We start from the raw sequence: 16,936 nt of genomic DNA, 5'->3' as shown, positions 1-16,936 counted from the left end.
CAGTGAGTCACAAATGGGTTTCAAAGGCCTGCGTCCGCCGGACGTACCTGGTCTAGCCAGCGTCCACGGGCAACCTGGCCACACGAATGTGGCACCGCGCTCGTCGCCCAGCTCGTGCGCCGATAGGCAGCGAGTCACAAATGGGTTTCAAATTACTGCGTCCACCGGACGTATCTGGTCTAGCCAGGGTCTACGGGAAACCTGGCCACACGAATGTGGCACCGTGCTCGCCGCCCTGCTCGTGCGCCGATAGGCAGCGAGTCACAAATGGGTATCAAAGGTCTGCGTCCGCCGTACGTACCTAGTCTAGCCAGCGTCCACGGGAAACCTGGCCACACGAATGCGGCACCGCGCTCGCCGCCCAGCTCTTGCGCCGATAGGCAGCGAGTAACAAATGGGTTTCAAAGGCATGCGTCCGCCGGACGTACCTGGTCTAGCCAGCGTCCACGGGAAACCTGGCCACACGAATGTGGCACCGCGCTCGTTGCCAAGCTCGTGCGCCGATAGGCAGCGAGTCACAAATGGGTTTCAAAGGCCTCCGTCCGCCGGACGTACCTGGTCTAGCCAGCGTCCACCTTAAACCTGGCCACACGAATGTGGCACCGCGCTCGCCGCCCAGCTTGTGTGCCGAAAGGTAGCGAGTCACAAATGGGTTTCAAAGGCATGCGTCCGCCGGACGTACTTGGTCTAGCCATCTCCACGGGAAACGTGGCCACACGAATGTGGCACCGCGCTCGGCGCCCAGCTCGTGCGGCAATAAGCAGCGAGTCGCAAATGGGTATCAAAGGCCTGCGTCCGCCGGACGTACCTGGTCTAGCCAGCAGCCACGGGAAACGTGGCCACAAGAATGTGCCACCGCGCTCGCCGCCCAGCTCGTGCGCCGATAAGCAGCGAGTCACAAATGGGTATCAAAGGCCTGCGTCCGCCAGACGTACCTGGTCTACCCAGCGTCCACGGGAAACCTGGCCACACGAATGTGCCACCGCGCTCGGCGCCCAGCTCGTGCGGCAATAAGCAGCGAGTCGCAAATGGGTATCAAAGGCCTGCGTCCGCCGGACGTACCTGGTCTAGCCAGCAGCCACGGGAAACGTGGCCACACGAATGTGCCACCGCGCTCGCCGCCCAGCTCGTGCGCCGATAAGCAGCGAGTCACAAATGGGTATCAAAGGCATGCGTCCGCCAGACGTACCTGGTCTACCCAGCGTCCACGGGAAACCTGGCCACACGAATGTGGCACCGCGCTCGCTGCCCAGCTCGTGCACCAATAGGCAGCGAGTCACAAATGGGTTTCAAAGGCCTGCGTCCGCCGGACGTACCTGGTCTAGCCAGCGTCCACGGGCAACCTGGCCACACGAATGTGGCACCGCGCTCGTCGCCCAGCTCGTGCGCCGATAGGCAGCGAGTCACAAATGGGTTTCAAATTCCTGTGTCCACCGGACGTATCTGGTCTAGCCAGGGTCTACGGGAAACCTGGCCACACGAATGTGGCACCGTGCTCGCCGCCCTGCTCGTGCGCCGATAGGCAGCGAGTCACAAATGGGTATCAAAGGCCTGCGTCCGCCGTACGTACCTAGTCTAGCCAGCGTCCACGGGAAACCTGGCCACACGAATGCGGCACCGCGCTCGCCGCCCAGCTCTTGCGCCGATAGGCAGCGAGTCACAAATGGGTTTCAAAGGCCTGCGTCCACCGGACGTACCTGGTCTAGCCAGAGTCCACGGGAAACCTGGCCACACGAATGCGGCACCGCACTTGCCGCCCAGCTCTTGCGCTGATAGGCAGCAAGTCACAAATGGGTTTCAAAGGCCTCCGTCCGGCGGACGTACCTGGTCTAGCCAGCGTCCACCGGAAACCTGGCCACACGAATGTGGCACCGCGCTCGCCGCCCAGCTTGTGTGCCGAAAGGTAGCGAGTCACAAATGGGTCTCAAAGGCATGCGTCCGCCGGACGTACTTGGTCTAGCCAGCGTCCATGGGAAACGTGGCCACACGAATGTGGCACCGCGCTCGCCGCCTAGCTCGTGCGGCAATAACCAGCGAGTCGCAAATGGGTATCAAAGGCCTGCGTCTGCCGGACGTACCTAGTCTAGCCAGCGTCCACGGGAAACGTGGCCACACGAATGTGCCACCGCGCTCGCCGCCCAGCTCGTGCGCTGATAAGCAGCGAGTCACAAATGGGTATCAAAGGCCTGCGTCCGCCGGACGTACCTGGTCTACCCAGCGTCCACGGGAAACCTGGCAACACGAATGTGGCACCGCGCTCGCTGCCCAGCTCGTGCAGCGATAGGCAGCGAGTCACAAATGGGTTTCAAAGGCCTGCGTCCGCCGGACGTACCTGGTCTAGCCAGCGTCCACGGGAAACCTGACCACACGAATGTGGCACCGTGCTCGCCGCCCACCTCCTGCACCGATAGGCAGCGAATCACAAATGGGTTTCAAAGGCCTGCGTCCGCCGGACGTACCTGGTCTAGCCAGCATCCACGGGAAACCTGGCCACACGAATGTGGCACCGCGCTCGCCGCCCAGCTCGTGCAGCGATAGGCAGTGAGTCACAAATGGGTATCAAAGGCCTGCGTCCGCCGGACGTACCTGGTCTAGCCAGCGTCCACGGGCAACCTGACCACACGAATGTGGCACCGCGCTCGTCGCCCAGCTCGTGCGCCGATAGGCAGCGAGTCACAAATGGGTTTCAAATTCCTGCGTCCACCGGACGTATCTGGTCTAGCCAGGGTCTACGGGAAACCTGGCCACACGAATGTGGCACCGTGCTCGCCGCCCTGCTCGTGCGCCGATAGGCAGCGAGTCACAAATGGGTATCAAAGGTCTGCGTCCGCCGTACGTACCTAGTCTAGCCAGCGTCCACGGGAAACCTGGCCACACGAATGCGGCACCGCGCTCGCCGCCCAGCTCTTGCGCCGATAGGCAGCGAGTCACAAATGGGTTTCAAAGGCATGCGTCCGCCGGACGTACCTGGTCTAGCCAGCGTCCACGGGAAACCTGGCCACACGAATGTGGCACCGCGCTCGTTGCCAAGCTCGTGCGCCGATAGGCAGCAAGTCACAAATGGGTTTCAAAGGCCTCCGTCGGCCGGACGTACCTGGTCTAGCCAGCGTCCACCTTAAACCTGGCCACACGAATGTGGCTCCGCGCTCGCCGCCCAGCTTGTGTGCCGAAAGGTAGCGAGTCAGAAATGGGTTTCAAAGGCATGCGTCCGCCGGACGTACTTGGTCTAGCCATCTCCACGGGAAACGTGGCCACACGAATGTGGCACCGCGCTCGGCGCCCAGCTCGTGCGGCAATAAGCAGCGTGTCGCAAATGGGTATCAAAGGCCTGCGTCCGCCGGACGTACCTGGTCTAGCCAGCAGCCACGGGAAACGTGGCCACACGAATGTGCCACCGCGCTCGCCGCCCAGCTCGTGCGCCGATAAGCAGCGAGTCACAAATGGGTATCAAAGGCCTGCGTCCGCCAGACGTACCTGGTCTACCCAGCGTCCACGGGAAACCTGGCCACACGAACGTGGCACCGCGCTCGCTGCCCAGCTCGTGCACCGATAGGCAGCGAGTCACAAATGGGTTTCAAAGGCCTGCGTCCGCCGGACGTACCTGGTCTAGCCAGCGTCCACGGGAAACCTGACCACACGAATGTGGCACCGTGCTCGCCGCCCAGCTCCTGCACCGATAGGCAGCGAATCACAAATGGGTTTCAAAGGCCTGCGTCCGCCGGACATACCTGGTCTAGCCAGCATCCATGGGAAACCTGGCCACACGAATATGGCAACGCTCACCGCCCAGCTCGTGCGCCGATAGACAGCGAGTCACAAATGGGTTTCAAAGGCCTACGTCCGCCGGACGTACCTGGTCTAGCCAGCGTCAACGGGCAACCTGGCCACACGAATGTGGCACCGCGCTCGTCGCCCAGCTCGTGCGCCGATAGGCAGCGAGTCACAAATGGGTTTCAAATTCCTGCGTCCACCGGACGTATCTGGTCTAGCCAGGGTCTACGGGAAACCTGGCCACACGAATGTGGCACCGTGCTCGCCGCCCTGCTCGTGCTCCGATAGGCAGCGAGTCACAAATGGGTATCAAAGGCCTGCGTCCGCCGTACGTACCTAGTCTAGCCAGCGTCCACGGGAAACCTGGCCACACGAATGCGGCACCGCGCTCGCCGCCCAGCTCTTGCGCCGATAGGCAGCGAGTCACAAATGGGTTTCAAAGGCCTGCGTCTGCCGGACGTACCTGGTCTAGCCAGCGTCCACGGGAAACCTGGCAACACGAATATGGCAACGCTCGCCGCCCAGCTCGTGCGCCGATAGACAGCGAGTCACAAATGGGTTTCAAAGGCCTACGTCCGCCGGACGTACCTGGTCTAGCCAGCGTCCACGGGCAACCTGGCCACACGAATGTGGCACCGCGCTCGTCGCCCAGCTCGTGCGCCGATAGGCAGCGAGTCACAAATGGGTTTCAAATTCCTGCGTCCACCGGACGTATCTGGTCTAGCCAGGGTCTACGGGAAACCTGGCCACACGAATGTGGCACCGTGCTCGCCGCCCTGCTCGTGCACCGATAGGCAGCGAGTCACAAATGGGTATCAAAGGCCTGCGTCCGCCGTACGTACCTAGTCTAGCCAGCGTCCACGGGAAACCTGGCCACACGAATGCGGCACCGCGCTCGCCGCCCAGCTCTTGCGCCGATAGGCAGCGAGTCACAAATGGGTTTCAAAGGCCTGCGTCCGCCGGACGTACCTGGTCTAGCCAGCGTCCACGGGAAACCTGGCAACACGAATATGGCAACGCTCGCCGCCCGGCTCGTGCGCCGATAGACAGCGAGTCACAAATGGGTTTCAAAGGCCTACGTCCGCCGGACGTACCTGGTCTAGCCAGCGTCCACGGGCAACCTGGCCACACGAATGTGCCACCGCGCTCGCCGCCCAGCTCGTGCGCCGATAAGCAGCGAGTCACAAATGGGTATCAAAGGCCTGCGTCCGCCAGACGTACCTGGTCTACCCAGCGTCCACGGGAAACCTGGCCACACGAATGTGGCACCGCGCTCGCTGCCCAGCTCGTGCACCGATAGGCAGCGAGTCACAAATGGATTTCAAAGGCCTGCGTCCGCCGGACGTACCTGGTCTAGCCAGCGTCCACGGGAAACCTGACCACACGAATGTGGCACCGTGCTCGCCGCCCAGCTCCTGCACCGATAGGCAGCGAATCACAAATGGGTTTCAAAGGCCTACGTCCGCCGGACATACCTGGTCTAGCCAGCATCCATGGGAAACCTGGCCACACGAATATGGCAACGCTCGCCGCCCAGCTCGTGCGCCGATAGACAGCGAGTCACAAATGGGTTTCAAAGGCCTACGTCCGCCGGACGTACCTGGTCTAGCCAGCGTCCACGGGCAACCTGGCCACACGAGTGTGGCACTGCGCTCGTCGCCCAGCTCGTGCGCCGATAGGCAGCGAGTCACAAATGGGTTTCAAATTCCTGCGTCCACCGGACGTATCTGGTCTAGCCAGGGTCTACGGGAAACCTGGCCACACGAATGTGGCACCGTGCTCGCCGCCCTGCTCGTGCGCCGATAGGCAGCGAGTCACAAATGGGTATCAAAGGCCTGCGTCCGCCGTACGTACCTAGTCTAGCCAGCGTCCACGGGAAACCTGGCCACACGAATGCGGCACCGCGCTCGCCGCCCAGCTCTTGCGCCGATAGGCAGCGAGTCACAAATGGGTTTCAAAGGCCTGCGTCCGCCGGACGTACCTGGTCTAGCCAGCGTCCACGGGAAACCTGGCAACACGAATATGGCAACGCTCGCCGTCCAGCTCGTGCGCCGATAGACAGCGAGTCACAAATGGGTTTCAAAGGCCTACGTCCGCCGGACGTACCTGGTCTAGCCAGCGTCCACGGGCAACCTGGCCACACGAATGTGGCACCGCGCTCGTCGCCCAGCTCGTGCGCCGATAGGCTGCGAGTCACAAATGGGTTTCAAATTCCTGCGTCCACCGGAAGTATCTGGTCTAGCCAGGGTCTACGGGAAACTTGGCCACACGAATGTGGCACCGTGCTCGCCGCCCTGCTCGTGCGCCGATAGGCAGCGAGTCACAAATGGGTATCAAAGGCCTGCGTCCGCCGTACGTACCTAGTCTAGCCAGCGTCCACGGGAAACCTGGCCACACGAATGCGGCACCGCGCTCGCCGCCCAGCTCTTGCGCCGATAGGCAGCGAGTCACAAATGGGTTTCAAAGGCCTGCGTCCGCCGGACGTACCTGGTCTAGCCAGCGTCCACGGGAAACCTAGCAACACGAATATGGCAACGCTCGCCGCCCAGCTCGTGCGCCGATAGACAGCGAGTCACAAATGGGTTTCAAAGGCCTACGTCCGCCGGACGTACCTGGTCTAGCCAGCGTCCACGGGCAACCTGGCCACACGAATGTGGCACCGCGCTCGTCGCCCAGCTCGTGCGCCGATAGGCTGCGAGTCACAAATGGGTTTCAAATTCCTGCGTCCACCGGAAGTATCTGGTCTAGCCAGGGTCTACGGGAAACTTGGCCACACGAATGTGGCACCGTGCTCGCCGCCCTGCTCGTGCGCCGATAGGCAGCGAGTCACAAATGGGTATCAAAGGCCTGCGTCCGCCGTACGTACCTAGTCTAGCCAGCGTCCACGGGAAACCTGGCCACACGAATGCGGCACCGCGCTCGCCGCCCAGCTCTTGCGCCGATAGGCAGCGAGTCACAAATGGGTTTCAAAGGCCTGCGTCCGCCGGACGTACCTGGTCTAGCCAGCGTCCACGGGAAACCTGGCAACACGAATGTGGCACCACGCTCGCCGTCCAGCTCGTGTGCCGATAGGCAGCGAGTCACAAATGGGTATCAAAGGCCTGCGTCCGCCATACGTACCTGGTCTAGCCAGCGTCCACGAGAAACCTGGCCACACGAATGCGGCACCGCGCTCGCCGCCCAGCTCTTGCGCCGATAGGCAGCGAGTCACAAATGGGTTTCAAAGGCCTGCGTCCGCCGGACGTACCTGGTCTATCTAGTGTCCACGGGAAACCTGGCCACACGAATATGGCACCGCGCTCGCCGCCCAGCTCGTGCGCCGATAGGCAGTGAGTCACAAATGGGTTTCAAAGGCATGCGTCCGCCGGACGTACCTGGTCTAGCCAGAGTCCACGGGAAACCTAGCCATACAAATGCGGAACCGCGCTCGACGCCCAGCTCGTGCGCCGATAGGCAGGGATTCAAAAATGGGTCTCAAAGGCCTGCGTCCGCCGGACGTACCTGGTCTAGCCAGCGTCCACCTTAAACCTGGCCACACGAATGTGGCACCGCGTTCGCCGCCCAGCTTGTGTGCCGAAAGGTAGCGAGTCACAAATGGGTTTCAAAGGCATGCGTCCGCCGGACGTAGTTGGTCTAGCCAACGTCCACGGGAAACGTGGCCACACGAATGTGGCACCGCGCTCGCCGCCCAGCTCGTGCGGCAATAAGCAGCGAGTCGCAAATGGGTATCAAAGGCCTGCGTCCGCCGGACGTACCTGGACTAGCCAGCAGCCACGGGAAACGTGGCCACACGAATGTGCCACCGCGCTCGCCGCCCAGCTCGTGCGCCGATAAGCAGCGAGTCACAAATGCGTATCAAAGGCGTGCGTCTGCCGGACGTACCTGGTCTACCCAGCGTCCACGGGAAACTTGGCCACACGAATGTGGCACCGCGCTCGCTGCCCAGCTCGTGCATTGATAGGCAGCGAGTCACAAATGGGTTTCAAAGGCCTGCGTCCGCCGGACGTACCTGGTCTAGCCAGCGTCCACGGGAAACCTGACCACACGAATGTGGCACCGTGCTCGCCGCCCAGCTCCTGCACCGATAGGCAGCGAATCACAAATGGGTTTCAAAGGCATGCGTCCGCCGGACATACCTGGTCTAGCCAGCATCCATGGGAAACCTGGCCACACGAATATGGCACCGCGCTCGCCGCCCAGCTCGTGCGCCGATAGACAACGAGTCACAAATGGGTTTCAAAGGCCTGCGTCCGCCGGACGTACCTGGTCTAGCCAGGGTCCACGGGCAACCTGGCCACACGAATGTGGCACCGCGCTCGTCGCCCAGCTCGTGCGCCGATAGGCAGCGAGTCACAAATGGGTTTCAAATTCCTGCGTCCACCGGACGTACCTGGTCTAGCCAGGGTCTACGGGAAACCTGGCCACACGAATGTGGCAGCGTGCTCCCCGCCCAGCTCGTGCGCCGATAGGCAGCGAGTCACAAATGGGTATCAAAGGCCTGCGTCCGCCGTACGTACCTGGTCTAGCCAGCGTCCATGGGAAACCTGGCCACACGAATGCGGCACCGCGCTCGCCGCCCAGCTCTTGCGCCGATAGGCAGCGAGTCACAAATGGGTTTCAAAGGTCTGCGTCCGCCGGACGTACCTGGTCTACCAGCGTCCACGGGAAACCTGGCAACACGAATGTGGCACCGCGCTCGCCGTCCAGCTCGTGTGCCGATAGGCAGCGAGTCACAAATGGGTATCGAAGGCCTACGTCCGCCGTACGTACCACGTCTAGCCAGCGTCCACGGGAAACATGGCCACACGAATGCGGCACCGCGCTCGCCGCCCAGTTCTTGCGCCGATAGGCAGCGAGTCACAAATGGGTTTCAAAGCCCTGCGTCCGCCGGACGTACCTGGTCTATCTAGCGTCCACGGGAAACCTGGCCACACGAATGTGGCACCGCGCTCGCCGCCCAGCTCGTGCGCCGATAGGCAGTGAGTCACAAATGGGTTTCAAAGGCCTGCGTCCGCCGGACGTACCTGGTCTAGCCAGAGTCCACGGGAAATCTGGCCACACGAATGCGGCACCGCACTCGCCGCCCAGCTCGTGCGCCGATAGGCAGGGATTCACAAATGGGTCTCTAAGGCCTGCGTCCGCCGGACGTACCTGGTCTAGCCAGCGTCCACGGGAAACCTGGCCACACGAATGTGGCACCGCGCTCGTTGCCCAGCTCGTGCACCGATAGGCAGCGAGTCACAAATGGGTTTAAAAGGCCTGCGTCCACCGGACGTACCTGGTCTAGCCAGCGTCTACGGGAAACCTGGCCACACGAATGTGGCAACGTGCTCGCCGCCCAGCTCGTGCACCGATAGGCAGCGAGTCACAAATGGGTTTCAAAGGCCTGCGTCAGCCGTACGTACCTGGTCTAGCCAGCGTCCACGGGAAACCTGGCCACACGAATGCAGCACCGCGCTCGCCGCCCAGCTCGTGCGCCGATATGCAGCGAGTCAGAAATGGGTTTCAAAGGCCTTCGTCCACCGGACGTACTTGGTCTATCTAGCGTCCACGGGAAACATGGCCACACGAATGTGGCACCGCGCTCGCCGCCCAGCTCGTGCGCCGATAGGCAGTGAGTCACAAATGGGTTTCAAAGGCATGCGTCCGCCGTACGTACCTGGTCTAGCCAGAGTCCACGGGAAACCTAGCCATACAAATGCGGAACCGTGCTCGACGCCCAGCTCGTGCGCCGATAGGCAGGGATTCACAAATGGGTCTCAAAGGCCTGCGTCCGCCGGACGTACCTGGTCTAGCCAGCGTCCACGGGAAACCTGGCCACACGAATGTGGCACCGCGCTCGTTGCCCAGCTCGTGCGCCGATAGGCAGCGAGTCACAAATGGGTTTCAAAGGCCTCCGTCCGCCGGACGTACCTGGTCTAGCCAGCGTCCACCTTAAACCTGGCCACACGAATGTGGCACCGCGCTCGCCGCCCAGCTTGTGTGCCGAAAGGTAGCGAGTCACAAATGGGTTTCAAAGGCATGCGTCCGCCGGACGTACTTGGTCTAGCCAGCGTCCACGGGAAACGTGGCCACACGAATGTGGCACCGCGCTCGCCGCCCAGCTCGTGCGGCAATAAGCAGCGAGTCGCAAATGGGTATCAAAGGCCTGCGTCCGCCGGACGTACCTGGTCTAGCCAGTAGCCACGGGACACGTGGCCACACGAATGTGCCACCGCGCTCGCCGCCCAGCTCGTGCGCCGATAAGCAGCGAGTCACAAATGGGTATCAAAGGCCTGCGTCCGCCGGACGTACCTGGTCTACCCAGCGTCCACGGGAAACCTGGCCACACGAATGTGGCAACGCGCTCGCTGCCCAGCTCGTGCATTGATAGGCAGCGAGTCACAAATGGGTTTCAAAGGCCTGCGTCCGCCGGACGTACCTGGTCTAGCCAGCGTCCACGGGAAACCTGACCACACGAATGTGGCACCGTGCTCGCCGCCCAGCTCCTGCACCGATAGGCAGCGAATCACAAATGGGTTTCAAAGGCCTGCGTCCGCCGGACATACCTGGTCTAGCCAGCATCCATGGGAAACCTGGCCACACGAATATGGCACCGCGCTCGCCGCCCAGCTCGTGCGCCGATAGACAGCGAGTCACAAATGGGTTTCAAAGGCATGCGTCCGCCGGACGTACCTGGTCTAGCCAGGGTCCACGGGCAACCTGGCAACACGAATGTGGCACCGCGCTCGTCGCCCAGCTCGTGCGCCGATAGGCAGCGAGTCACAAATGGGTTTCAAATTCCTGCGTCCATCGGACGTACCTGGTCTAGCCAGGGTCTACGGGAAACCTGGCCACACGAATGTGGCAGCGTGCTCGCCGCCCAGCTCGTGCGCCGATAGGCAGCGAGTCACAAATGGGTTTCAAAGGTCTGCGTCCGCCGGACGTACCTGGTCTACCAGCGTCCACGGGAAACCTGGCAACACGAATGTGGCACCGCGCTCGCCGTCCAGCTCGTGTGCCGATAGGCAGCGAGTCACAAATGGGTATCAAAGGCCTACGTCCGCCGTACGTACCTGGTCTAGCCAGCGTCCACGGGAAACCTGGCCACACGAATGCGGCACCGCGCTCGCCGCCCAGTTCTTGCGCCGATAGGCAGCGAGTCACAAATGGGTTTCAAAGGCCTGCGTCCGCCGGACGTACCTGGTCTATCTAGCGTCCACGGGAAACCTGGCCACACGAATGTGGCACCGCGCTCGCCGCCCAGCTCGTGCGCCGATAGGCAGTGAGTCACAAATGGGTTTCAAAGGCCTGCGTCCGCCGGACGTACCTGGTCTAGCCAGAGTCCACGGGAAATCTGGCCACACGAATGCGGCACCGCACTCGCCGCCCAGCTCGTGCACCAATAGGCAGGGATTCACAAATGGGTCTCAAAGGCCTGCGTCCGCCGGACGTACCTGGTCTAGCTAGCGTCCACGGGAAACCTGGCCACACGAATGTGGCACCGCGCTCGTTGCCCAACTCGTGCACCGATAGGCAGCGAGTCACAAATGGGTTTAAAAGGCCTGCGTCCACCGGACGTACCTGGTCTAGCCAGCGTCTACGGGAAACCTGGCCACACGAATGTGGCAACGTGCTCGCCGCCCAGCTCGTGCACCGATAGGCAGCGAGTCACACATGGGTTTCAAAGGCCTGCGTCCGCCGTACGTACCTGGTCTAGCCAGCGTCCACGGGAAACCTGGCCACACGAATGCAGCACCGCGCTCGCCGCCCAGCTCGTGCGCCGATATGCAGCGAGTCAGAAATGGGTTTCAAAGGCCTTCGTCCACCGGACGTACCTGGTCTACCCAGAGTCCACGGGAAACCTGGCCATACGAATGCGACACCGCACTCGCCGCCCAGCTCGTGCGCTGATAGGCAGCAAGTCACAAATGGGTTTCAAAGGCCTCCGTCCTTAGGACGTACCTGGTCTAGCCAGCATCGACCAGAAACCTGGCCACACGAATGTGGCACCGCGCTCGCCGCCCAGCTTGTGCGCCGAAAGGCAGCGAGTCACAAATGGGTTTCAAAGGCCTACGTCCGCCGGATGTACCTGGTCTAGCAAGCGTCCACGGGAAACGTGGCCACACGAATGTGCCACCGCGCTCGCCGACCAGCTTGTGCGCGGATAAGCAGCGAGTCACAAATGGGTATCAAAGTCCTGCGTCCGCCGGACGTACCTGGTCTACCCAGCGTCCACGGGAAACCTGGCCAAACGAATGTGGCACCGCGCTCGCTGCCCAGCTCGTGCACCGATAGGCAGCGAGTCACAAATGGGTTTCAAAGGCCTGCGTCCACCGGACGTACCTGGTCTAGCCAGTATCCACGGGAAACCTGGCCACACGAATGTGGCACCGCGCTCGCCGCCCAGCTCGGGCGCCGATAGGCAGCGAGTCACAAATGGGTATCAAAGGCCTGCGTCTGCCGTACGTACCTGGTCTAGCCAGCGTCCACGGGAAACCTGGCCACACAAATGCGGCACCGCGCTCGCCGCCCAGCTCTTGCGCCGATAGGCATCGAGTCACAAATGGGTTTCAAAGGCCTGCGTCCGCCTGACGTACCTTGTCTAGCCAGCGTCCACGGGAAACCTGGCAACACGAATGTGGCACCGCGCTCGCCGTCCAGCTCGTGTGCCGATAGGCAGGGAGTCACAAATGGGTATCAAGGGCCTGCGTCCGCCGTACGTACCTGGTCTAGCCAGCGTCCACGGGAAACCTGGCCACACCAATGCGGCACCGCGCTCGCCGCCCAGCTCTTGCGCCGATAGGCAGCGAGTCACAAATGGGTTTCAAAGGCCTGCGTCCGCCGGACGTACCTGGTATATCTAGCGTCCACGGGAAACCTGGCCACACGAATGTGGCACCGCGCTCGCCGCCCAGCTCGTGCGCCGATAGGCAGTGAGTCACAAATGGGTTTCAAAGGCCTGCGTCCGCCGGACGTACCTGGTCTAGCCAGAGTCCACGGGAAACCTGGCCACACGAATGCGGCACCGCACTCGCCGCCCAGCTCGTGCGCCGATAGGCAGGGATTCACAAATGGGTCTCAAAGGCCTGCGTCCGCCGGACGTACCTGGTCAAGCCAGCGTCTACGGGAAACCTGGCCACACGAATGTGGCACCGTGCTCGCCGCCCAGCTCGTGCGCCGATAGGCAGCGAGTCACAAATGGGTTTCAAAGGCATGCGTCCGCCGTATGTACCTGGTCTAGCCAGCGTCCACGGGAAACCTGGCCACACGAATGCGGCACCGCGCTCGCCGCCCAGCTCGTGCGCTGATAGGCAGGGATTCACAAATGGGTTTCAAAGGCCTGCGTCCGCCGGACGTACATGGTCTAGCCAGCGTCCACGGGAAACCTGGCCACACGAATGTGGCACCGCGCTCGTTGCCCAGCTCGTGCGCCGATAGGCAGCGAGTCACAAATGGGTTTCAAAGGCCTGCGTCCACCCGTACTTGGTCTAGCCAGCGTCTACGGGAAACCTGGCCACACGAATGTGGCACCGTGCTCGCCGCCCAGCTCGTGCACCGATAGGCAGCGAGTCACAAATGGGTTTCAAAAACCTGCGTCCACCGTACGTACCTGGTCTAGCCAGCGTCCACGGGAAACCTGGCCACACGAATGTGGCACCGCGCTCGTTGCCCAGCTCGTGCGCCGATATGCAGCGAGTCAGAAATGGGTTTCAAAGGCCTTTGTCCACCGGACGTACCTGGTCTACCCAGAGTCCATGGGAAACCTGGCCACAAGAATGCGGCACCGCACTCGCCGCCCCGCTCGTGCGCTGATAGGCAGCAAGTCACAAATGGGTTTCAAAGGCCTCCGTCCTTCGGACGTACCTGGTCTAGCCAGCATCCACCAGAAACCTGGCCACACGAATGTGGCACCGCGCTCGCCGCCCAGCTTGTGCGCCGAAAGGCAGCGAGTCACAAATGGGTTTCAAAGGCCTACGTCCGCCGGATGTACCTGGTCTAGCCAGCGTCCACGGGAAACGTGGCCACACGAATGTGCCACCGCGCTCGCCGCCCAGCTTGTGCGCCGATAAGCAGCGAGTCACAAATGGGTATCAAAGGCCTACGTCCGCCGGACGTACCTGGTCTACCCAGCGTCCACGGGAAATCTGGCCACACGAATGTGGCACCGCGCTCGCTGCCCAGCTCGTGCACCGATAGGCAGCGAGTCACAAATGGGTTTCAAAGGCCTGCGTCCACCGGACGTACCTGGTCTAGCCAGTATCCACGGGAAACCTGGCCACACGAATGCGGCACCGCACTCGCCGCCCTGCTCGTGCGCCGATAGGCAGGGAGTCACAAATGGGTCTCAAAGGCCTGCGTCCGCCGGACGTACCTGGTCTAGCAAGCGTCCACGGGAAACCTGGCCACACGAATGTCGCACCGCGCTCGTTGCCCAGCTCGTGCGCCGATAAGCAGCGAGTCACAAATGGGTTTCAAAGGCCTGCGTCCACCGGACGTACCTGGTCAAGCCAGCGTCTACGGGAAATCTGGCCACACGAATGTGGCACCTCGCTCGCCGCCCAACTCGTGCACCGATAGGAAGCGAGTCACAAATGGGTTTCAAAGGCATGCGTCCGCCGTACGTACCTGGTCTTGCCAGCGTCCACGGGAAACCTGGCCACACGAATGCGGCACTGCGCTCGCCGCCCAGCTCGTGCGCCGATAGGCAGGGATTCACAAATGGGTCTCAAAGGCCTGCGTCCGCCGGACGTACCTGGTCTAGCCAGCGTCCACGGGAAACCTGGCCACGCGAATGTGGCACCGCGCTCGTTGCCCAGTTCGTGCGCCGATAGGCAGTGAGTCACAAATGGGCTTCAAAGGCCTGCGTCCGCCGGACGTACCTGGTCTAGCCAGCGTCCACAGGAAACTTGGCCACACGAATGTGGCACCGTGCTCGCCGCACAGCTCGTGCGCCGATACGTAGCGAGTCACAAATGGGTTTCAAAGGCCTGCGTTCGCCGGACGTACCTGGTCTAGCCAGCATCCACGGGAAACCTGGCCACACGAATGTGGCACCGCGCTCGCCGTCCAGCTCGTGCGCCGACAGGCAGCGAGTCACAAATGGGTTTCAAAGGCCTGCGTCCGCCGGACGTACCTGGTCTAGCCAGCATCCACGGGAAACCTGGCCACACGAATGTGGCACCGCGCTCACCGCCAGCTCGTGCGCCGATAGGCAGCGAGTCACAAATGGGTTTCAAAGGCCTGCGTCCGCCGGACGTACCTGGTCTAGCCAGCGTCCACGGGAAACGTAGCCACACGAATGTGGCACCGCGCTCGCTGCCCAGCTCGTGGACCGATAGGCAGCGAGTCACAAATGGGTTTCAAAGGCATGCGTCCGCCGGACGTACTTGGTCTAGCCAGCGTCCACGGGAAACCCGACCACACGAATGCGGCACCGTGCTCGCCGCCCAGCTCGTGCACCGATAGGCAGCGAGTCACAAATGTGTATCAAAGGCCTGCGTCCGCCGGACTTACCTAGTCTAGCCAGCGTCCACGGGAAACCTGGCCACACGAATGTGGCACCGCGCTCGCTGCCCAGCTCGTGCGCCGATAGGCAGCGAGTCACAAATGGGTTTCAAAGGCCTGCGTCCGCCGGACGTACCTGGTCTAGCCAGCGTCCACGGGAAACCTGGCCACACGAATGTGGCACCGTGCTCGCCGCCCAGCTCGTGCACCGATAGGCAGCGAGTCACATATGGGTTTCAAAGGCCTGCGTCCGCCGTACGTACCTGGTCTAGCCAGCGTCCACGGGAAACCTGGCGACACGAATGCGGCACCGCGCTCGCCGCCCAGCTCGTGCGCCGATAGGCAGGGATTCACAAATGGGTCTCAAAGGCCTGCGTCCGCCGGACGTACCTGGTCTAGCCAGCGTCCAGGGGAAACCTGGCCACACGAATGTGGCACCGCGCTCGTTGCCCAGCTCGTGCGCCGATAGGCAGCGAGTCACAAATGGGTTTCAAAGGCCTGCGTCCGCCGAACGTACCTGGTCTAGCCAGCGTCGACGGGAAACTTGGCCACACGAATGTGGCACCGCGCTCGCCGCGCAGCTCGTGCGCCGATACGTAGCGAGCCACAAATGGGTTTCAAAGGCCTGCGTCCGCCGGATGTACCTGGTCTAGCCAGCGTCCACGTGAAACGTGGCCACACGAATGTGGCACCGCGCTCGCTGCCCAGCTCGTGCACCGATAGGCAGCGAGTCACAAATGGGTTTCAAAGGCATGCGTCCGCCGGACGTACTTGGTCTAGCCAGCGTCCACGGGAAACCCGACCACACGAATGCGGCACCGTGCTCGCCGCCCAGCTCGTGCACCGATAGGCAGCGAGTCACAAATGGGTTTCAAAGGCATGCGTCCGCCGGACGTACCTGGTCTAGCCAGCATCCACGGGAAACCTGGCCACACGAATGCAGCACCGTGCTCGCCGCGCAGCTCGTGCGCCGATAGGCAGCGAATCAGAAATGGGTTTCAAAGGCTTGCGTCCGCCGGACGTACCTGGTCTAGCCAGCGTCGACGGGAAACTTGGCCACACGAATGCAGCACCGCGCTCGCCGCGCAGCTTGTGCGCCGATAGGCAGCGAGTCAGAAATGGGTTTCAAAGGCCTGCGTCCACCGGACGTACCTGGTCTAGCCAGAGTCCACGGGAAAGCTGGCCACACGAATGCAGCGCCGCACTCGCCGCCCAGCTCGTGCGCCGATAGGCAGCGAGTCACAAATGGGTTTCAAAGGCCTGCGTCCGCCGAACGTACCTGGTCTAGCCAGCGTCTACGGGAAACTTGGCCACACGAATGCAGCACCGCGCTCGCCGCGCAGCTCGTGCGCCGATAGGCAGCGAGTCAGAAATGGGTTTCAAAGGCCTGCGTCCACCGGACGTACCTGGTCTAGCCAGAGTCCACGGGAAACCTGGCGACACGAATGCGGCACCGCATTCGCCGCCAAGCTCGTGCACCGAAAGGGAGCGAGTCACAAATGGGTTTCAAAGGCCTGCGTCCGCCGGACGTACCTGGTCTAGCAAGCGTCCACGGGAAACCTGACCAGACGAATGCGGCACCGTGCTCGCCGCCCAGCTCCTGCACCGATAGGCAGCGAATCACAAATGGGTTTCAAAGGCCTGCGTCCGCCTGGTCTAGCCAGCATCCACAGGAAAC

This window comes from Urtica dioica, chromosome 3 (assembly GCF_054948205.1).
Source record: "Urtica dioica subsp. dioica isolate 48M chromosome 3, U.dioica_male_clone48M_v1_H2, whole genome shotgun sequence".
Taxonomy (NCBI): domain Eukaryota; kingdom Viridiplantae; phylum Streptophyta; class Magnoliopsida; order Rosales; family Urticaceae; genus Urtica; species Urtica dioica.
This window is presented reverse-complemented; position numbering follows the sequence as displayed.